The sequence below is a fragment of the Saccostrea cucullata genome, unplaced genomic scaffold, assembly GCF_032062105.1.
Source record: "Saccostrea cucullata isolate Sc308-1 unplaced genomic scaffold, CSIRO_AGI_Scuc_v1 ctg4647, whole genome shotgun sequence".
Taxonomy (NCBI): domain Eukaryota; kingdom Metazoa; phylum Mollusca; class Bivalvia; order Ostreida; family Ostreidae; genus Saccostrea; species Saccostrea cuccullata.
The window spans coordinates 19,971-44,977 of record NW_026931018.1 but is presented as its reverse complement, the minus strand read 5'-3'; the positions used below and the strand labels follow the sequence as shown (position 1 = coordinate 44,977).

General features: G+C 33.9%; 1 long non-coding RNA gene across 1 annotated transcript; it reads right to left on the bottom strand.

Annotated features, from left to right (window-relative positions):
* Positions 1 to 7,182: 7,182 nt before the first annotated feature.
* LOC134231059 (uncharacterized) lies at positions 7,183 to 9,191 on the bottom strand. Its single transcript, XR_009984488.1, has 3 exons — positions 8,944 to 9,191; positions 8,275 to 8,434; positions 7,183 to 8,101 (listed from the first exon to the last, which is right to left on the bottom strand). It is a non-coding gene; the product is annotated as an uncharacterized LOC134231059 (long non-coding RNA).
* Between the last annotated feature and the right edge of the window lie 15,816 nt (positions 9,192 to 25,007).

Here is a 25,007-nt window from a genome sequence, read left to right as displayed (position 1 = left end):
TTATTTTACTAATTGCACTAGGCCTAAATGCTATATGTATACTCGAAAAAAGTATAGCTGTCATGACAACAAAGATAGCTTTCTGGATATTTTCTACGCAAACCAAAAATAGCTCTGGAAAAGTTGGGTAGGTGCATATTTGATGTAATTGTCAAGTTATAAAGAATACCTTGTGGTCAAATTTGATAGCTTACGTTTGATAAACATTCATATTAAACATTACAATAAATGTTTTATTGAAATAATGTCAACAGTCCATTCCAGTGGATGATTAGTCGAAAAATGACCATTAGATGCGTGAAAAACGCTTGCTACAGATATTTATGGAGGGGTCGATGAAACAAAAATATGATTATCTTTAAATATACCAAGAAGAAGTCTCATATTGTTTGAAGTAGTTTTATTATAAGTAAGAAAACGAATATAAAGGCACATTTTTTGTCTAAATGTGCAGACAGAAAATTCGAGTGATCCAAACAAATATAGCTAGTGATCCAAATCAAGTAGATTTTCGATTAGCACTTTGTATACAGTGTTGCCGTTTTTTTTTATTTTCCTTGATTGGCATTGGGTAATTCTAGGGATTTAAATAAAAATGCATCCTTCTGCACAGAATTTTTAAGAAGTGAATTCATAGATAGAATATTGCTGCTTTTTTATTTATTGGTTTATCTTTTTTTAATTTAAACAATGCACAGTTCATGAGCAAAAAAAAAAAAAAGAAATGAAATAAATTATCAGGCCTATTTTTTCTGATTTTTGTTGTTGTAAATACTACCATAGATAATACCCATGGTAGTATTTACAACAACAAAAATTTAAATAATGGTAATTAAAATGTCCAATACCAAAAATATTAATATTTTAATATAAATGGGACATCGATCATGATCACTGAGAACATGATAAGAAGGAGAAGGGTAGGGGGGGGGGTAGTCTCTGTGTATCTCTAAAATAAAATGTTTCCCTGGAAACGTCAAGAAAACTTTATTTGCATAGTCAGCGTTTGAAAGTCCTGTCAGCAGTACATAGCCCCAATAAAGCCCCGTCTTCTTTTTCTTCACGGCATTTTGATATATTGTTAACCTTCTACATGTATGATGTTCAAAATTGTAACATTCACCAAATATCCTTCATGTGATAATCAATAGCTAGTAACCTATAAAATTTTGTCTCTTCAAATCCCATTTTTGTGAAACGTAGAATGAAAAATTAAAAGCTATTATACGAGTATTCATTTTACTTTCATAAACATGATTCAAGTTTATATTTTTAAGGGGGAAAATATATACAATTTATTTTATCGTTTGCTATCAATTATGAATGGTGTAAAAATGTTGGATTTAATTTCTAAATTGAAAATGAAAAAAAAATTATGACTTCATCAATCCGGAGGTTTAGTAAAGCACGGAGTTTGTTTTTCATGAGATTCAGTTGTTAATTCGACTCTCTGAGTGTTAATATCCCCTGTGTATGTTTTGTTAGTTCCAAGCAAATTGTGACAGTTTTGCTACCTGTGGAAAACAAAAGACTCTTAATTGCCTCTAGGTATATACATACATGTATCATACCCTATCGAGATCTGGGGTGAAGATATTGGATTCTTGGAAGTTAGCAAGGGGGAGGGGGGTAGGTTTAACAGCAGACTTAAGTTGCTTTATTAGTATTCAAACATTTACCACGTTTACTGCAAATTTAAGAAAAACAGGTTATACTACAGAAGTTGATAATTTTTTCTTTGAAATAAAACTCAGATGACAAATATCAAAAAAAAAAAATCACATTGAGCTTAACTTAGGATCGACACCCCCGTCCAAAAATATAGTCCCGTCCAAAGCTAAAGCGTTTAGAGGTCAACAGAGTCAATATCTCGAAGTTGGGTCTTGTGACGCGTTTATGAATATGTCCTATTATTGTTTTTAACGATAATATAAAAATGTATCATTTATAAAATTTTATAGCTTGAACTTTAGTTGAAAGAATATTATATGTCCGATCTGGGACACTAATCATAATACGACACTCTCTACAGAGTTATGTCCCTTTCTAGTACGTAAGTTATAGATTTAAAATACTTTTGGTCTTTATGTTTACCTGATTTATTTTTTCATTTAAACAATAATAGCCAATGTAACTTTTAATTTAAGAAACTTTGGACGAAAAAGAAATTTTTTGAAAGTTTTATAGAGAAAAATGACAATTTATAGATCATTGATTTAAATTATAGTAAATACTCAAAGAGGTCTCCTTAGAACTGTTGGTATATATAGAAAATAATGTGTTCATTACATTATATGTTATCAGGAAGTTATTCTAGAAATCACAATTTCACACATAAATCATTCAAATTGAAGAAATAATTGAAATTAAAAATAAAATAAGAAAACAGAACGTAAAAGATATATCAAATGTAAATTCTGTATGAAAAGTATACACATGTAGTTAACTTTCCTACCAATAATCTTGTATTCAAAGTGTACAAACAGTACATTTCAGATAGATACAGAACTTGTGAAATAAACTAAATAGGGATACTAGCACTGTACAAACAGTACATTTCAGATAGATACAGAACTTGTGAAATAAACTAAATAGGGAAACTAGCACTATTGTTTAATATCAAGCATCTCAAGTTTTTTTTATTTTTTTTTTTTTATTTTTTTTTTTTTAATATGTATTGAAATCTTCCGAGATAGTTCAAACTTAGCACTGCACATCAACACAAAATACAGAATAAGAGCAATAGCATGTACTTTCTAAATGTAAAATGATAAATTGTAAGAGGACTAAAATTTTCATAGGGAGAATCCATCATCATGTAAATTACTCTGTCAATCGGACTGGTGTATTCTCTTGAATGAGAATAACTTTTTTATTTCTCAATGAAATTTTGCCAGTTTGGTATTATTTTGCTCGCAATGGCATGTACTTTCTAAATGTAAAATGATAAATTGTAAGAGGACTAAAATTTTCATAGAGAGAATCCATCATCATGTAAATTACTCTGTCAATCGTACTGGTGTATTCTCTTGAATGAGAATAACTTTTTTATTTCTCAATGAAATTTTGCCAGTTTGGTATTATTTTGTTTGCAATAGCATGTACTTTCTAAATGTAAAATGATAAATTGTAAGAGGACTGAAATTTTCATAGGGAGAATCCATCATCATGCCAAATTTCTCTGTTAATCGTACTGCTGTGTTCTCTTGAATGGTCAAAATTAACTTTTTTATTTCTCAATGAAATTTTGCCAATTTGGTATTATTTTGCTTGCAATAGCATGTACTTTCTAAATGTAAAATGATAAATTGTAAGAGGACTAAAATTTTCATAGGGAGAATCCATCATCATGTATTACTCTGTCAATCGGACTGGTGTGTTCTCTTGAATGAGAATAACTTTTTTATTTCTCAATGAAATTTTGCCAGCTTGGTATTATTTTGCTTGCAATAGCATGTACTTTTTAAATGTAAAATGATAAATTGTAAGAGGACTGAAATTTTCATAAGGAGAATCCTTCATTATGTCATATTACTCCGATAATTGTACTTAAGTCTGGTGTGTTCTCTTGAATGAGCATAACTTTTTTATTTCTCAATGAAATTTTGCCAATGTGGTATCATTTTGCTTGCAATAGCATGTATTTTCTAAATGTAAAATGATAAATTGAAAGAGTACTGAAATTTTCATAGGGAGAATCCATCATAATGTTATACTCTGTCAATCGGACTAGTGTGTTCTCTTGAATGAGCATAACTTTTTTATTTTTCTATGAAATTTTGCCAGTTTGGTATCATTTTGCTCGCAATGGCTTGTACTTTTTAAATGTAAATTGATAAATTGTAAGAGGACTAAAATTTTCATAGGGAGAATCCATCATTATGTAAATTACTCTGTCAATCGGACTGGTGTATTCTCTTGAATGAGAATAACTTTTTTATTTCTCAATGAAATTTTGCCAGTTTGGTATTATTTTGCTTGCAATGGCATGTACTTTTTAAATGTAAATTGAAAAATTGTAAGAGGACTGAAATTTTGATAGGGAGAATCCATCATCATGTAAATTACTCTGTCAATCGTACTGGTGTATTCTCTTGAATGAGAATAACTTTTTTATTTCTCAATGAAATTTTGCCAGTTTGGTATTATTTTGTTTGCAATAGCATGTACTTTCTAAATGTAAAATGATAAATTGTAAGAGGACTAAAATTTTCATAGGGAGAATCCATCATCATGTATTACTCTGTCAATCGGAGTGGTGTGTTCTCTTGAATGAGCATAACTTTTTTTATTTCTCAATGAAATTTTGCCAGTTTGGTATTATTTTGCTCGCAATGGCATGTACTTTTTAAATGTAAATTGATAAATTGTAAGAGGACTGAAATTTTCATAGGTAGAATCCATCATCATGTAATACCCTGTCAGTCGGAGTGGTGTGTTCTCTTGAATGAGCATAACTTTTTTTATTTCTCTATGAAATTTTGCCAGTTTGGTATTATTTTGCTCGCAATGGCATGTACTTTTTAAATGTAAATTGATAAATTGTAAGAGGACTAAAATTTTCATAGGGAGAATCCATCATCATGTTAAACTCTGTCAATCGGACAGGTGTGTTCTCTTGAATGAGCATAACTTTTTTATTTCTCAATGAAATTTTGCCAGTTTGGTATTATTTTGCTCGCAATGGCATGTACTTTTTAAATGAAAATTGATAAATTGTAAGAGGACTGAAATTTTCATAGGGAGAATCCATCATCATGTTAAACTCTGTCAGTCGGAGTGGTGTGTTCTCTTGAATGAGCATAACTTTTTTTATTTCTCTATGAAATTTTGCCAGTTTGGTATTATTTTTCTTGCAATAGCATGTACTTTCTAAATGTAAAATGATAAATTGTAAGAGGACTAAAATTTTCATAGGGAGAATCCATCATCATGTAATACTCTGTCAATCGGAGTGGTTTGTTCTCTTGAATGAGCACAACTTTTTTATTTCTCAATGAAATTTTGCCAGCTTGGTATTATTTTGCTCGCAATAGCATGTACTTTCTAAATGTAAAATGATAAATTGTAAGAGGACTGAAATTTTCATAGGGAGAATCCATCATCATGCCAAATTTCTCTGTTAATCGTACTGCTGTGTTCTCTTGAATGGTCAAAATTAACTTTTTTATTTCTCAATGAAATTTTGCCAATTTGGTATTATTTTGCTTGCAATAGCATGTACTTTCTAAATGTAAAATGATAAATTGTAAGAGGACTAAAATTTTCATAGGGAGAATCCATCATCATGTATTACTCTGTCAATCGGACTGGTGTGTTCTCTTGAATGAGAATAACTTTTTTATTTCTCAATGAAATTTTGCCAGCTTGGTATTATTTTGCTTGCAATAGCATGTACTTTTTAAATGTAAAATGATAAATTGTAAGAGGACTGAAATTTTCATAGGGAGAATCCTTCATTATGTCATATTACTCCGATAATTGTACTTAAGTCTGGTGTGTTCTCTTGAATGAGCATAACTTTTTTATTTCTCAATGAAATTTTGCCAATTTGGTATCATTTTTGCTTGCAATAGCATGTATTTTCTAAATGTAAAATGATAAATTGAAAGAGTACTGAAATTTTCATAGGGAGAATCCATCATAATGTTATACTCTGTCAATCGGACTAGTGTGTTCTCTTGAATGAGCATAACTTTTTTATTTTTCTATGAAATTTTGCCAGTTTGGTATCATTTTGCTCGCAATGGCATGTACTTTTTAAATGTAAATTGATAAATTGTAAGAGGACTAAAATTTTCATAGGGAGAATCCATCATCATGTTAAACTCTATCAATCGGACAGGTGTGTTCTCTTGAATGAGCATAACTTTTTTATTTCTCAATGAAATTTTGCCAGTTTGGTATTATTTTGCTCGCAATGGCATGTACTTTTTAAATGTAAATTGATAAATTGTAAGAGGACTGAAATTTTCATAGGTAGAATCCATCATCATGTAATACCCTGTCAGTCGGAGTGGTGTGTTCTCTTGAATGAGCATAACTTTTTTTATTTCTCAATGAAATTTTGCCAGTTTGGTATTATTTTGCTCGCAATGGCATGTACTTTTTAAATGTAAATTGATAAATTGTAAGAGGACTGAAATTTTCATAGGGAGAATCCATCATCATGTTAAACTCTGTCAATCAGACAGGTGTGTTCTCTTGAATGAGCATAACTTTTTTATTTCTCAATGAAATTTTGCCAGTTTGGTATTATTTTGCTCGCAATGGCATGTACTTTTTAAATGAAAATTGATAAATTGTAAGAGGACTGAAATTTTCATAGGGAGAATCCATCATCATGTTAAACTCTGTCAGTCGGAGTGGTGTGTTCTCTTGAATGAGCATAACTTTTTTTATTTCTCTATGAAATTTTGCCAATTTGGTATTATTTTGCTTGCAATAGCATGTACTTTCTAAATGTAAAATGATAAATTGTAAGAAGACTGAAATTTTCATAGGGAGAATCCATCATCATACCAAATTTCTCTGTTAATCGTACTGCTGTGTTCTCTTGAATGGCCATAACTTTTTTATTTCTCAATGAAATTTTGCCAATTTGGTATTATTTTGCTTGCAATAGCATGTACTTTCTAAATGTAAAATGATAAATGGAAAGAGTCAGGACTGAAATTTTCAAAGGGAAAGAATTAAAGAGATAAAAACAATTTCCATTCTCCTGTAGGATAATATATTCTATAAAACATTATGATAGAGAACTTTTAATCCTATTTGTGACAATTATGGAACTTCTTGTCCCATTTCACAACTTATGGGATAAAAAATCCCATGTAAGGTTAAAAATGGGAATTTTGATTCTATAGGAGAAAAAATCCCACAGAACTCATTTTTCTCCCACAGAATAATGGTGGGATATTGGTTAGGAGAGAAAATCCCACCATAATCCCATGGGATTTCTTGATTTCAGGTGTAATATCTTTTAAACTGGAAGATATTCAGGTGTAAAGGTTAGCCCATGTTGTGCGATTAAAAAAATCCCACCGGATGACATAAATTTTTTCTATGTATCTTTGGAAAAGTGGTTGGCGAAAGTCCAGACAAATGTCGTGTCCGGAGTTAAATGTCGCACTGTTTTTAATAATTTAGAACATGCAAAAATTCACTCATTTCACTAGCATTTTGAACTCTTTTCACCTGGTCCAAGATCAACCTTAAGCTCCCAGTCTGAATCATCTGACAAGGTATCTTGCTCACTAAGGTCACTACAACTTGTTGAACAATCATTATCAATATCAGCTGGACTAACAAAGAGCTTTTCCACTCCAAAAACTGTACAATTTTTATCGGTACATTGATTATAACATAAATCACACCAGTCAGTAGTCACTGTTTCTAGTTCAACCAGTTCCTTATCATCTAAAAATGGCATCAACATTGCAGTTCGTCTACATTCAGTGGTTTTCAAAATTTTTTTTACTTCAGCAATAGGAATTGAAAAAATTGGGGCAATAGATTTTTTGCCATCACGCCCAATTCTACCAATTTCTTGTATCAAGTCTACAACACTGACATGTGGACAAAAATAATGACATTGTTAAAATTAACACAATCAATTCCCATTCCTAAAGAAGTTGTTGCTATAACAAGTTTAATATCACTATTTGGATTTTTTAACTCCTCAATAATTTTATCTTTACTTTCCCTTGGAGTCTCTGAGTGAAACAATTCAACAACCCTACAATCTGGAATTTCTGTAACAATATGGGCATACATACTAGATGCATCTTGAATAGATTTACAGAACAAAAGACTTTTTGGAAGTTTTTCTTCAGTCAAGGCATCTATAATCCAAAACACTGCCATTTCTAAACTGTTAGGTATCTTATGAACAACTAATTTAATATTTGGTTTATTTGGCGAAATTTTAATCTCGATAGTATCTTCACTTAAATCTAAAATCTTATACACTCTACGAGAAATTTTTTTGGTACAAGTGGCACTTAAAGCTAGAATTGATGCTTGTGGGAATAAGGACCTCAATTCTCCAATCTTCCCAAACCACTTTCGGAAAGCTTCTCTCTTTTTATCATCTAGGCCCCTGAAAAATTTTTACATCACAATTAAAAGATATTAAGTTTTCTATATTTAACTCTCTGTATTCTCAAGATGATTACTTTCTACAAGTGGCAAAAAGAAAATATATAATTTGAAATATATTTATACATATTAAGGGAGTGCGAGCATGCATGTTATTGTAGAATGATGTGTTACCATGATGCAATGGTGTGGAATTCATCTATCACAATTGTCGAGACATTAAACTTTTGAATTTCATCTCTGAACTCTCTGTTTCCTACTAAGTTCTATGGAGATCCAAACAAGTAATCAAACTTCCCAAGAGATATGTTGTCATCTGTTTCCACACTGTGACCTGTAAATGTAATGAAATATTAGTTTAGTCTGCAAACTGATAAAAATCACTAAATCAGCTCCTGGATCCTCTATTTTTTTGTCCTTAAAAGAAAACAGAGGAGGGGTCAAGGACCTGATTGCGCAATTACTTTGAATTCATTTGCGATTTACAAACCATTTAAAGTACAATCACAGAGCATTACTGAATCTTGATTTTTTTTTTTATTCTTCTGTAATTCCTCTTTTAATAAAAAAAAAAATCATGACATTTAGGTAAAGATTTTCAAAACCTGTCCTCATTTTTTCTTGTTTATTTCTTAGTTCCAAAATATGGTCAGCTGTTGCAATTTTTTTCCCCTACACAAATAAAATACGTTTTCCAAAACTAATCAAACAATGTATAATCTCAATATGCGTTCTTTGTATCTTCATTCTTCTTATTGTAAGCGAATTTGTGTGCTAATATACTATATGGGCTGCAAAACAAGATGCATCATACTAGGCTATAAGAGATGAATGAAAAATTACATTTGAATACAGCAGTTATCCCTTGGATTTCGTTTAAACGCCTTACTTGGTCTTGCATTAATGCCACAAGTGGACAACACACGATTACTTTCTGACAAGAGTCCATTTTCAATGCCTTCTTCAACGGCAAAAGGAGTTGATATGGCAGAGATTTGCCATATCCTGTGGGAAGAATACCAACACAATCTTTAGATTCTATGAGTGCGTCTAATATCTGCTTTTATTCAGTCTTTAACTCTCTGATAAAGAAAATACTCATGACATGTGCTAGCGCTTCGTTGAACGACTCCATTTTTGTTTGTATCCCGAATTGTCGTTTCTAACACTTGCTCCGATTGGCTAAAACAACTCATGAATATTCTTAAACAAAGTTCACCAGGAGGTGACTTCCAACGGGATTTCTTCAGATCCTCGTGTAGCGACAATAAAAAAACAAAGGAGCGGATCGAGGATCTGATTTTAATCAGATTGTTGCTATTGTTACTAAAAATAGAAATGTCTGTGAAATTCCTTTAAAATGATACTTATGACCTTCTACAGTTTTTGTCTGATGGCAATGGCTTCTTTTCTCATCCTTTGTTATAAGTACAAACCAGTAGAGCTACAGTCTCGACAGAGACTTCTGGTTGATTTCAATGAATGGTGTTGCCATGGTTACTAGAAGTAGAATTTTCTGTGGAATTCCTTTAAAATGCTACTCCTTCTACAGTTTTGGTCTGATTTCAATATAACTTATCACACAAGTAGACTACACTAAGATACATAATTCTGTGCATCGGTTTTTGATCAGTACAAACCAGTAGAGCTACAGTCTCGACAGAGACTTCTGGTTCTTTAAACAACACCAACTCTAATACATGAGATGTAGCATCATTATTTGCATATAGTAAAAACAGATACGAGAACAATTCATTAAAAACAGATGGTCCAAAGAGCAAACATATTTTACTAAATGTACATGTATATAAAAGAAGATCCGGATTCTGGAGACAAGGAAGTTGACAACTCCTCTGTAAATACTCCCCATTTCAATTGCAGAATTATAGACTTCTACAGAATTCCAATACGGTTTACTGATAAGTACATTAAAAATTCTAAATGCGCGTATTTTAAAACTTTAAAATACACAATTGCTGTCTGAAAGAGCTGTACAAATCAAAATTTGATAAAGATTTAAAGAACTATTTGATCCTTTTAAGTAGTGTAAAGTTGCTTATAAAGATAGCAGGTTCCTGCTGAGTTATAAAACAGTGTATCCCTATACTCCATAATTGGTACCTTTATAAAATTAAATTCATCTTGTAAATACGTTGGGGCGTATACTTTGTCACCACATCATCTAAAAACAACTTTGAAACTGAAGGGAACAAAAATTAACTTTTAAAATCTCTTTCTGAAAATTGTAAAAGGGGATGTACAGAACATTAAAAAGAATTAATAACAGTATCATTGTTTGTAATGCATTTCTTTTATCCTCCAATATTTTATTCACCTTTTGCTCTGTAGCACTTCTGTCTGTCGTGACGTTTGACATATTTGAAATATTAAAATTGTCAATTTCAGAATCATGGCAAGCATCGGTAAAAATTTCTTGAACACGACTAACATAGGTTTCTGTTGTGTCATCTAAAAATTCCCTCAACCCAGCTGTAAAAGTTTTATCATTTGTAGGGATTTCAACTCTGTAGTAATACCTTCCTTTTGTTTACCTAATCGGTCAACAAGGGATGCTTACTCCTCCTAGTCGCTTGCTCCCACCTCTTGAATTTCTCGGGATTTGGGTTGGTACTAGGGCTGTGTATTGAGCAAAAAATTTTGATACGATACTATATTTTTTAAAGCGATATGCAATATATTGGATTCTACAACAAGTCCTTCAAAAAATTGTTTGTTAATCATTTAATGCAAATATTTCATTAAAAAAGTGTTTTATAACCCATTTCAAAGTTCTTATGCCATAGTCAGTAATTAAAACACTTTCAATCGAAACTTCTAATGACTGTTAAAAATGTTAAAATAAAATTATGTATTTTAAAATAACTATAAAAATTGTGTTATTTCTTTTATAAATCGATAATTATTGATCAGTTTTAATTCAAAAAAGTGAAATATAATCTTTGCTGATTAAAATTTCCATCATTTTATCAGAATTAGAAGAAAAACTGCTTGTCCGATACGTATTGGAAGTAATTTTTTCTTGAATATCGATATATTGACACAGCCCTAGTTGGTAACCCGTTCACTGATGTTTGTAGAATTGTTCAGATCGATCAATTTATCTGCCAACTTTTTTTTATTTATAGCTCATGTATGTATATCAATCCCCACATCACAAATTCATATCACAAGCAACTGAGGTAAGAGCCACATTCCCCCTCACCCAATTTGTAATGCATATTGGAATATGATTCGTCGATCCAAGCATGACAGAGAAAAAAAATAAAAGGGGGAGGTGGTTCCATCCTTGAACTGTTGTGGTCAATTTTAGCTCCTTGTCATGATCGGGAAATAATGGTAAAAATCTGTCGTCTATTCATTGTGTAAATCATGGACTAACAATTAGTATGAAAAACGTCAGTCTGCATTTGATGACTCAAATGATAAATTGTATTTGCTGACAAGATTGTATCGTCCATAGATCTTACGAAATGATAACTTCAAGCGAGACTGCTTATAATTTTTTTTCATCAACTTGTTCGTCAGTAATTTACCTCGTTTTAGAAATTGTTCACACGTAGGGCATGCTCTTGCATATTGCATCAACTGAGATAGATAACACCGTGTGCAGGTGATAAAGATATAATTGCTGCATAAGTAAGGAAAGTTGACAAATGAAAAGTTAAAAGTCTTCCCTCTTATCAGAGAGTTTGGTTGTCAGATTACCATTAACGTCGTGTTCAAGTAAAATACCTGATAGATTACCATTGACGTCTTTTTTAGACTAACATATTTGTCGCCTGCGTGGCACAGTGGTAAGAGCGTCGGCTCTAGAGTCGCGAAGTAAGGCGTTGGTCCTTAAGTCGCGGGTTCGAATCCCACTATGGGACGTGGAGACCGGTCCTGTGGAAGAGACTGTGTAAACTAAGGTCCCCTGTCGCAGTAGGTACTGGAAAGAAAGAGATCCCTTGCTGCTCAATCGCCCTGTGTACCGAGTATTGGACAATTTTGCAACTCTCCACCGGCAAGTGGTGGCGTCTTCATGAGTAAAAAATTCTCGACAGGGGCGTTAAATAACATACAACCAATCAATCACATGGATTTGTCGTAATATGTCTCCGTCTGATGGAAGTAGCTTGGGGAACGATTCAGGTGAAGGGAGGTATTCCAGAAAGTCAAAATACCTAGGGATACGATCAACATTAGACAGGTGTTGAACACGATGATGATGAAGATGAGGAACTGGACATGGAAAAGGACTTGTGGTTGTTGACTTCGGGCTATGTGATAGTTCTCCATTTGACAGCATCTGGTGAAGATTCCTGTTCTGAGACATGCTGGCACTGGTATTTGATGTGTAAATCCTGGTGCTGGCTGGGATGATACTTTCAAAGAAGGACTTTGAATGAAGACACGAGTTACATCTTGATGTTCAGATGTCGGCCTGAGACCCGACAGGGTAGCAAAATCACTGTTGGCAGTAGGGTACTGGCCAATGTCATCGCTGGCAGATTATCCCCGCGACTGCTAGGTTGGGCAGGTTGCACTGGTTCTATGAATCGTCTGGGGACCGATTTCCTTAAGCGTTTGTATGGTGCTACTATCTGGGGTTCCTTGAGTAGGATAGCCCTCTTACCTCCCAGTTTTAGATTGAAATTGGGGGTCACCTGCTGGAAAGATTCAACAAGAAGTGACCTATCCCTTTGAAATTTGGCAACATCCGTATTCTCATCACAAACTGCATTTTTTTTTAACAAATTCAAGATTGTAATCCCTGCATCCATATCCTCTAGTCTTTGGTGCTCAAAAGGTAGTGGCAAATCGAACATTGATAAGCAAATCCAGAGTGGGATGTGCATGGTGAGATGACGTTCGGCATGGGCTTGCTAAACGAACTGGCGTCCATTGCGCAACACACATTTAAATCGTTGCACCTATTTAAGGGCAAAGAAGGTAGCATATATATAATTTACTTTTCTACTACAAAAATATTCACTGATTAAGTAAAGTTAACACTTTTTCATTTTGAAAGAAATTTCTATGCATGAAACCACGTGGGTTTGTTCTCTCCCTCATAAGGTTTCAAACGGCTATGATGGATATAAAACTTCATTCCTATGTTTTGGACTTTTCTTAATTTTTTAAAATAATTATCTTGTAAACAACAATGAAAGGGCCTGCCCACTTCTGAGACCATACTGATTGTAAACACAAGTACTCTGAACTTGACATCAAAAAGATGCTTGTTTCTGATTGCCAATATCTGTGGTTTTTGGACACTTTTTGGGTACTAATTGCGCCGCATTATTAGCAGACATTTATATAAAGCAGAAATTGCCTGAAAAGAAAGCACTTGTTGTGGCCTTCAACTCGACACTGATATATCGACGATGCACTGTCAATTAACAATGGTAACTTTCCTTCTTGAGTCGATACCGATTACAAGTTGATGAAACAAGAATATCACTTTTGTTTAAAGTAATAAATTCGTAAGTTCTATGGTCGATACAATGGCCTTGTCAGCAAAAACAATTTATCGTTGATTCAAATGCTGATTTACGTTTTTCATACGAATTGTTAGTCCATTATTTATAACAGAATTGACGACGGATTTTTCCGTTATTTTCCGATCATGACAAGGAACACTCGGTGGGTCTGCCCGTCAGTAGGGAATGCTCACTCCTCCATGGCACCTGATCCCACTTGTAAAGTTTTGGAGGTGGTCCGTGTTTGCTCTGCCCCTATTTTGTATTGTTTTATGGACTTTTGATCTTGAATACTGTTTGTTTTCTCAATATGTTTAATTAAATTTGATACTGTTAATTGTTTTACCCCTTTGAGCCTCTTCAAATTTGATGTTCATCAGCCTTGCTTCTCGAAGGTGCAGCTTATGTCAGGGTCAGTTAAGGCATCTATGAAATGGCCTAATGTATTTATTACAGCAAGGTCAGTTGTTGGGTATGCCCGTCCAGTAAGCTCTTTTATCGACGGGACTAACTCAGGGAGTCTCTCTTTTTCTCCTTGACCTTTAATACTTGCACAATACATTTCGGCCCTTTCAATTGAGCCATACTTCATGTTTAAAACTTTTCCGAGTAAACCAAAATCTTGCTGTTGGGTTTCATTTAATTCTATCAGAATGGCCGTTGCTGCCCCAGTTAAGCTACTGGCTAAATAAAGGGACTCGTTTCTGTAATCCCGATTATGTAGTTCTGCAAGTAATTTGAACGGTGAGGTATTCATCAAAACCATTTACCCCGTCAAACGTTTTGTGTTTTATTCCAATTGTTGGTTTAGTAAATCTATGTTTACTTACATCTCTCAAACAGTTAGTTATTTCGTGGGTTGTAATGGGACTGTGCATGTTTTCTCCCGTTCCCACACCCTCTGACGGTGTTGGCGTCAAGTAGGGTTCCCTATTTCCCATTACTTGATGTGTGATTGGGTTTTGAGGAGGGTTACTTATGCCAATTTCAACTTGTCATCTAAAAGACTCATGTGTCGTTTTATGAATCTTTTTCTCCCATATCATGTTTCGTGCCTTGAAATTCTTTGAACATGTTTTGCTTAAGTTCTTTCATATTTCAGTTTGTTTGAAGGCTGGTGTCTGTCTTGGGGGACACCTTAGGATCAATATCTTCGTTAAGGGAGAAAGTGTTCCCAAATAAAAAACCTTAGGTGAAAGATTACCTCCCCTAAATCTTCTAACTTGCTGTTGTTTTGAGACGTATTGATCAATGATGATAATTAAATCGAGTTACATATCATTGATACAATTTTATTATTATTTTGTCTCCCGATCAACCAAAAAATGGGAATATTTGAACCCACTTCTAACACCAATGTTACGTTTCTTTTGAACGATAAGGGCTAGGGCTTTCATACTTCACATATGTAATCCTTGTGAGAAGACTTTTTTTTATTATTTACACAAATTTTATTCACATAAGTGAATGGGATTGGGCAGCAGGCAAAGCCTATTTTATCCCTCTCCCTACAAGGTCAAGATGAACACACAATATATAGGTATGAAAATAAATAGACAAACATAGTAACAAAGAAACAAAAGAAAAAAGTAGATAGAGAAAAAAAATTACAATGTAGTACCGGTTAGAAAGCGTTGGCATAAGTAACATACATGACAGTGTCAAATAAAACGTTTGGTTGCTGTGATGAAAGCATTACTGCTTCAAATATTTGAATATTAATACCTAGTCCATGATTGGGACTACCATACAAAAGTAAATCAAGTTCATGAGTTTGAGCACAATCAATAATATTTTGGATTGTTTGGAAAAGTACATTTCTTGGAGAGTTATATTTTGGACAAGCAAAAAAATAATGACGAGCATCTTCAACAGAGTCAATACAGTATTCACACATTGGTGTTTCTGATAAAAAGTGGTTATATAAGTCTGCCTTTAAATTACCTGCATTATTTCGCAACTGTCAATGTATTATATTGTACTTTCTTATTCCAAAATGATAAATTTCTTTACCTTTTTTACAAAAATAAGAATTTAAAAGACCATCAGGACCAGATGGTTTACTGCTGTCAATTATACATAATTGATCGTAAACTTCATTTTCAGTGATAAATATTTCAGATAAAGTGTGTATTTTGTAATGGTGGACCACACCAGACATGATAAGCAAAAAATATATAACAAGTAATAAAAAGTAAGTACTCTTCGTTAATAATAATATACGTAGGTAGATCAGTACATAGCTAATAAAACTCATTGTCCTTGGCCATCTAAGTAGACACATGCACTTAATCAGAACTATCGGCAAAAATAGATATGGGTTACCCCATATCCAAAGATATTCAACTTTTAGATTTAATATGTTTAACAGTGTTTAATGAAGTTTATAAAAATAAAACAGCACTGTCTAGTTATAGAACTTGTGTAAATTTCGTGAGTCCGTAGCATTACGGTCACCCGTCTCCTAACCATGCTAACAAACAGTACACATACTCCGCAAGACAGTCAGCCTTGGTCTATACACACGTGCGATGGAGTTGTCAAACGGACTCCCGCGAACAGAGAAGTTACGATGGCAGACAGAACTTTTTAGCTCACCTGAGCCGAAGACTCAAGTGAGCTTTTCTGATCACATTTTGTCCGTCGTCCGTCCGTCCGTAAACTTTTCACATTTTCGACTTCTTCTCAAGAACCACTGGGCCAATTTTAACCAAACTTGGTACAAAGCATCCTTGGGTGAAGGGAAGTTTAAATTGTTAAAATGAAGGACCAAGTCCCCTTCAAAGGGGAGATAATCAAGAAAAGACAAAAATAGGGTGGAGTCTTGAAAAAATCTTCTCAAGAACCACTGGGCCAGAAAAGCTGAAACTTATATGGAAGCATCTTGGGGTAGTGTAGATTCTAAATTGTTCAAATCATGGCCCCCGGGGGTTGGGCGGAGCCACAATAGGGAATCCAAGTTTTACATAGAAATATATAGGAAAAAACTTTAAAAATCTTCTCAAGAACCAGTGGGCCAGAAAAGCTGAAACTTATGTGAAAGCATCCTGGGGTAGCCTAGATTCTAAATTGTTCAAATCGTGACCCCCGGGGGTGTTACTCATATTTTCTTTTCTTGTTGTCAATATTTTTTTTCAAGCATTTATGTCATGATTAAAATTTTGACTTAAGTCTATGACTGCTTCCTTAAATTATCCAGGGACTGTTCACAAAGTTCTGGTATGATATATTTTTTTAATCAATAAAAAAGTAAAACCAAGTAGTGCATGTGTCATTGATTATATAATATGCACGGTTTGACTTCACTTAATTAAAAAAAATACTCTAACTGAAAAGTGTTAGTGTAGTTTTGAGCTCACTTGAGATCATGTGTAACATCTTCAACTTTTTCTGAAGAACCAGTGGGTCATTTTCAACCAAACTTGGTACAAAGCATCCTGTGGTAAAAGGGAGTTCAAATTGTAAATTGAAAGGCTAGGCCCCCTTACAAAGGGAAATAATAAAGAAAAGACAAAAATTGCGTGGGGTCATTTAAAAATCTCCTTCTCAATAACCACTGGGGCATAAAAGCTGAAACTTATTTGGAAGCATTCTGGGGTAGTATAGATTTTAAACTGTCAAAATCATGATCCTCGGGCTTAGGTTGGTCCCAAGTTTTCCATTGAAATATATAAGAAAAATCTTAAAAATCTTGATCTCAAGAACCACTGGGCCAGAAAAGTTGAAACCTATGTGGAAGTATACTGGGATAGTGTAGATTCCAATTGTCAAAAATCATGACCCAAAGGATATGTGTTTATTGCCTGACGTCACGGCGTCAAACACTACTAAGAATCAACATTTCTTAGGTGCGAAGCTAAGAGGTCACAGTTAGCCAGCAAGTTTTTGTGCATGCTGATTATCATCGGATTTTGTTACCTGCGTTTCAACAACAACAACAGCTAGAAGAAAAATAATAACCATATTACTGATACAATATATTGGTGCACCTATTTCCATTAAGGTTTTGCATGCAGCTTTTTATTTCATGCGAGTTCCTATATGGACATGTCCATTTGACCTCATTTCTGCGTTTCTATACTACTGGATTAGTCCATTTGTCTGCTAGGTAGGGGGTGACACAATCACTTCGCACCAAAAGATCATGTGTAAGTTTTGGCGCCCTTTTCCTGGAGTATTGTATTTAACAGGTCGGAAAGAATACTCGAAATCGGGTATTATCCATGAAATGGCGTATAATACCCGATATTAGGGTATCGTTGAATCCGCGAAATCGGGTATTCCGTGCAACTTTCTTTAAAAACAAAAGAATAAAGCAACGGCGCATTATGCCAGTTACTGTTACTTGTACATTAGTATCTTGTGGATTTATTTTTTTTAAACCTAATTCATACGGTTGTCAAATAAGTTTAAAATCACACGACAAACACTGCTGGGGTAACAAAGAGGACACAATGGCGTTATTATTTTTCAGTATAATTTCTAAAAAGAAATAACTACACTTAGTTTGTCTTTATTTCCCATTAAAGTATTCCATATACTTAATTTTCTAATTTGTGCACTATTCACAAAATGTGAAACTTTAAAGAAATTAAACGACTAACGCCGTGTTATGTATTTTTACTGAAAAATGTATGGCGTCCCTTTCACGTGAAATATAAATTATTCCTAACAGTTAGAGAGTACAGTATAAGCGAGTCATAATTGTATATCTCTGCCATAATAGAATACCAAGGTTATTATAAAGAAGAAAATAAAATAAGATTAAATAAATACCCACGGGAAAACAGGTTTAAAATAAGTAATTGAAGGTAAGTATCTTTTTTATGTCAATTTAGCATGGAAATTTTTATTCAAAGACACCGTAAATTTTTTGGTTGCATTTTAATCGATACAAGATATGCTATTTTTTCTTTATTTTATGCATTTGTGTGAAAATTGAGAGCGAGAATTTTTTTGGGGGGGAGGGGGGGGGTGTTATAAATAAAAGTCAAATGTGTACATCTTTTCATGAGCTTATAATACATTGAATTTCTCAATATAGATCGAGGTACAGTCATATTGAAATATGAATTACATAGTCAAAATTTCACATTTCTAATAGTTTTTACATTTATGAATATGTTTATGAACAAACTGAAATAATGGAATGTTCAATTGCCTTGGAAACTCTTGTCTTACTTTTTGGGAATATAATTCCTCATCGGACATTAAAATTTCATAAAAATTGTAGCCACTTCAATTCTTTATTATACTATTTGATAGACGGGGTAAATTTTACCTCTTCACTTTCTATATTTTTCTTATATCACTATCTTATACCTCATTATAATATGCGAATACAACGCACTATCTGATTGGTTCTAGACAATATGTCACAGTTTTCTTTTAGTTATCTTATCTATGATACTTATTACTCATGGCAATAACTTTTCCTAATACTCATTTATAATGAAAAAATGTGTTAAAAAAATAAACATGAATTCTAGTTACTTGTAGTCTCATATTGTGTTAGAAAATAACAGGTTGCTTTTTGTTTACCTATATAATTTTTATTTGATGAAAAATCAAATAAAAAATATATAACCGAGTTTACAATAAAAAATATATAACCGAGTTTAACCGACCGTGACATTCAAAGAGAGGTCAATAAGACACATGTAGAACACAGTCGAGGTTGTTTTGTCAGAGGTGGTCAAGAAGCCTTTAGCCCCCCCCCCCCTTTGAAGTCGCCAAGAAATGGTAAAATATTGATGACGTAGCGAAATTAAACGATCAACAGTTATGTTCTCTCATAAGCTGTATTCCTGAAACTATTACCGTCTCTGCTAAAATGTTGAAGACATATTCTGCAAATATGTATGAATGACAAAAAAAATATTTTCGAAAAAAAAAGAGGTTTTTTTAGTCAAAATTTTAGACATTTTTATCATTACATTATTTATACATTCATAAATAAATTTGATTTTATGCACAAGATGAATGTAAAAGTAATTAATGACGCATAATTAGATACGATAAACAATCCCTTGTTTATACATGGCATCATATCTTGTGTGTGAAATGTGTTTCCGTATAATTTGATTTATTTACAAATTGTTCATGTTTGTCGTGTTGATGTGGAATTATTATAAATTCCCGAATTCTGATCCTTTACCATTCTGTTGTGTTGGGAATGAACATTAGGAAGATGCATATACTTTCAACATTATGAAAAATGTAAAGCAAATCGAACGCCTCTTTGTGTGCAGATCATGAAATGTACTGACCTCCAGGGTATTTGTTGTCCTGAGCGCATTAATCTTGACGCCCAAATTCTTACTTGGCTAGAGATACCTTTAGAAAACATGGGTATCTTGATGAAAGTTAACTCGGCAACATGCGCCATCCCATTGTTTAAGTTTTATTAGGTGATTACACCTCCTATACCCGATTTCGCGGATTCAACGATACCCTAATATCGGGTATTATACGCGATTTCACAGATAATACCCGATTTCGAGTATTCTCTCCGACCTGTTCAATGGAAATGAAAACTGCATGAATTAAATAAGGTGTGTTTTTTTGGTCGGAATCTTAATCGAGCTTTGGGAAATAATCATTTCGGTGATATTGTGAAGTGAGTTTGAAGTTACATCATTTAAAATAATAAAAACGAAAGGAAGAAAACTTCTTAAGAGGATGAAGTGGCCAAATATACATCTGATCATAGTCCCCCCCCCCCCTCCCCACACACACACAGGGGTTTCCTTCTATAAAAACAGAATAAAGACTTAGGAAAGACCCACTCACATTTCAGGACTGAGGGAGGGGAGTTTATTAATATTTTTTATGTGCACCCCCCTTTAGCAAAAACTTCCTGAATCCGCACCCGAGAAACTAGTAAACATATTCTGCATGTCAGTCATATTAACCGTTAAGATTCCCAGTTTCTTGTAGTTATCATATTTTAGCTGTCTTCCTCATAGCCTATGCTGTATGCAGTTGAATCTAATTTATGTAACCTTTATATAGCCACGGCTTTTCAGCATAAATCAATTACATTACTTTATTTCCCCTTTTGACTTCATCCTCTGCAACCATTTTAGACTCGCATGGTGAGGAGTTCATCTTTACGTCGCGGGTTCGAATCCACGGTGGAACATGGAGATCGGTCCTTCGGATGAGATCGATAGGTTCTATAGATATTGATGGCATTAGTCAGGCAAGCTTTTTGAAAAGCTGTTACTTGTCTACATTTACAGCCTGACATTAAACACATTTATTATTTTTCTCTATTGTTGCCAGCTATCTGATTGTTTCAAACAAGATCACATGATCAAGTATAAAAAGTGCTATAAACTGAATGTTTCTATTTTAAAAATTTATAAATCTGCTGTTTCTAAAATTGGAAACGTTCTTCTGTGAATCAACAATAGTGCTGATGTCACAATATGAACTGGATGTTACAAAAACAGGTACTGCAGCTGATATTCATTACTGTGACTTCATATTGCAAATGACATAACAATGCCTTATATGAGACGGTACCGAGTATTAGAAACATGGATTTTGAGACAGTTTTTATTAACTGATAAAAAATAATAAAACAGTAGTAGCGTTTGGATTCGGTACAATCCCTAAATATATAGACCTTAGAGAAAGCATATCGACCTCGCACTTCGTGCTCGGTCGATGTGTTTTCTCTAAGGTCTATATAACTAGGGATTGACCTCATCATAAGGCTATAATTGTATAAGGCCTGTAGATGTCTTTATACACTGCATTCAGTTTTCATGTGACAAATTATATTTGTTTAAACTAGAGGTACTGTGAGCAATGAGGTCACTAAATGATACCCCCCGCCTCCCATAATGTCCATGTGTTGCTATATATTGTTTTAGTAATGTGTAAAGAGGAATAACCCGTCCTATCAAATGTTATCCAGAAGTTTCTATGTGTGACGTCATAGGTAAACATATAATGGCAATGTCCATGTTTTGCTATGGGAAACCTAAAATACGTGTCGAATAAAAAAGTGAAATAGGAGGTGCTCAATGGCAATATGAAATAAAGATTCTGTGAAAGTTTCATTAAATTTCACTCAGTAGTATAAGAGGAGTTGCGGAAAAGAGATAAAGCGTAACGGACGGACGGAAATCCCGATTACTATATACCCTCCCACTTTTCAAGCGGGGGGTATAGTGAGTTACATTTCCCAATATCAACTGAATTTACTTCCACTAAAATGGAGGGAAGACGGAACCGGCCTCGGATTTACTATGAAAGCGTCCCGCCCCCTTCGTGTGAAAACTTTTCATGTGATGTTTACATACCTCTGATGTCGGTGATCTATTTCTCGCTAAATATTTATATCGTTTTGATATCTCTGGTGCCTAAACTGGTCGAGTTTTTAGCTCTACTGGTCAGAGACCAGAAGAGCTTATGCGATAGTAATGTGTCAAGCGTCCGTCCATCTGTAAACAATTTTTCAAAATGCTACTCCTCCTTCACTTTTGGTGTGATTTCAATATAGCTTGGCACACAAGTAGACTACTAAGATACATAATTCTGTGGGTCGATTTTTGATTTCGATGAACGATGTTGCCGTGGTTACTAAAAAAAGAAATTTCTGTGAAATTCTTTCAAAATGCTACTCCTCCTACAGTTTTGGTCTGATTTCAATATAACTTGGAACACAAGTACATGTAGACTACACTAAGATACACAAGCTGTTTATCATTTTTTTGATTTTGATGAACATTATTGCCTTGGTTACTAAAGATAGAACTTTCTGTAAAATATTTTCAAAATACTACTCCTAGTTTTGTTTTGATTTCAATATAATTTTGCACAGAAGTAGGCCACACTAAGATACACAATTCTGTCTATCATTTGTTGATTTCGATGAACATTATTGCCTTGGTTACTAACGATAGAAATTTCTCTAAAATACTATCAAAATGCTACCCCAAATACAGTTTTAGTCTGATTATAGTATAACTTGGCACACAAGTTTGATATCTCTGGTGCCTAAACTGGTAGAGTTTTTAGCTCTGCTGGTCAGAGACCAGAAGAGCTTATGCGATAATAATGTGTCACCGGCGTCCGTCCGTCTGTCAACAATTTTTCAAAATGCTACTCCTCCTTCACTTTTGGTCTGATTTCAATATAGCTTGGCACACAAGTAGACTACTAAGATACATAATTCTGTGGGTCGATTTTTGATTTCGATGAACGATGTTGCCGTGGTTACTAAAAAAAGAAATTTCTTTGAAATTGTTTCAAGATGCTACTCCTCCTACAGTTTTCGTTTGATTTCAATATAACTTGGCACACAAGTACATGTAGACTACACTAAGATACACAAGCTGTTTATCATTTTTTTGATTTTGATGAACATTATTGCCTTGGTTACTAAAGATAGAACTTTCTGTGAAATACTTTCAAAATACTACTCCTAGTTTTGTTTTGATTTCAATATAATTTTGCACAGAAGTAGGCCACACGAAGATACACAATTCTGTTTATCATTTGTTGATTTCGATGAACATTATTGCCTTGGTTACTAACGATAGAAATTTCTCTAAAATACTATCAAAATGCTACCACAAATACAGTTTTAGTCTGATTATAAGATAACTTGGCACACAAGTAGAGTACACTAAGAACATAAAGAGACATAATCAATGTTCATTATTCTTTTTATTGCTGTTGTAAAGTTTCAATTCCCAACTGCTACTTTTCTCTTCCTTTGCTATAAGTCGAAACCAGTAGAGCTTCAGTCTCGACACAGACTTCTGGTTCCTGATAGTATCTTCAACAAAAGAGGACGAAACTGTCGGCTCTATATATACCCAGATCGCTTGTAGGAGACGCTGTCAACTTATTCTCTGCCATGTTGTATTACTTCGATACGTACGACCTTAGCCTCGATTTATGTAAAGATTCTTGAATTATTCCTTGATCTATGGGTTGGGTCTTTGAGGTAGTGTTGGGAAGGGTGGGGGGACTAGGTCGACTGCTTGGGGGCCAGGGATCTTTGGATGGGTGGGGAACTTGTTGAATTAGAGCAATCTTCTTTTTCGTTTTTCTCATCTCAAGCTTCTTCATCCATTCTTTGAAGATGTCGGACGTCATCCAGGCTTTTTTGTTGGCATTGTATTCTGCATGTAATGACTTTACATGCTCAAGGATTTATCAAAGGTCAACAATTAATGAAGAGCAAGTTGGACGTGGATGGTCTATGAAAGGTTCTTATTGAAAGCCTTGCCGGATTGGCAAGTTTAAAAACAAGACCCCTATAAAGCCATTGCAATGTACTTTCGGTTTCAAATCTTAACATTTGGACAAAATAAACAGGGAAAACATATTTCTAGAGGTATCGAAGTCCAACATACCCTTCTTTGAAAAACATATATTTTTCCTGCAATGATGACTTCCTAAAAGTATGGAATAAATAAGGTGTTTTTTAGCTTTATTGGTCAGAGACCAGAAGAGCTTATGCAACAGTAATGCGTCCGTCGTCCGTCCATCTGTCTGTCTGTAAACAATTTTTCAAAATGCTACTCCTCTTATAGTTTTGGTCTGATTTCAGTATAAAACTTGGCACACAAGTAGACTACGTGTATCGGTTTTTGATTTCGATGAACGGTGTTGCCGTGGTTACTAAAAATAGAAATTTCTGTGAAAATCATTCAAAATGCTACTCCTTCTACAGTTTAAGTCTGATTTCAATATAACTTGGCACAAAAGTAGACTACACTAAGATACATAATTCTGTGTTATCGGTTTTCGATTTCGATGAACGGTGTTGCTGTTGTTACTTCAAATAGAAATTTCTTTGAAATACATTTAAAATGCTACTCCTCCTTCAGTTTTGGTCTGATTTCATTATAACTTGGCACACAAGTCGACTACACTAAGATACATAATTCTGTGTATCGGTTTTTGATTTTTGGTGAACGGTGTTGCCTTCGTTACTAAAAAAGTAACAAGAGGCCCATGGGCCACATCGCTTACCTGAGCACTGTGGCTAGGAAAAAGTAGAAATTGGTTTAATATTGAAAAGTTTAAATCCAAAAGTAGTCCCATGACCAATCATGGTTTTGCTATTCTTGAGAAGATGATTTTTAAAGAATTTTCCTAAGTCTATGTAAAACTTTGGTCGGCCATTGTGGCCCCGCCCTACCCCCGTTTAAAATCTATACTACCCCAGAATGCTTCCAAATAAGTTTCAGCTTTTATGCCCCAGTGGTTATTGAGAAGGAGATTTTTAAATGACCCCACGCAATTTTTGTCTTTTCTTTATTATTTCCCTTTGTAAGGGGGCCTAGCCTTTCAATTTACAATTTGAACTCCCTTTTACCACAGGAAGCTTTGTACCAAGTTTGGTTGAAAATGACCCACTGGTTCTTCAGAAAAAGTTGAAAATGTTACACA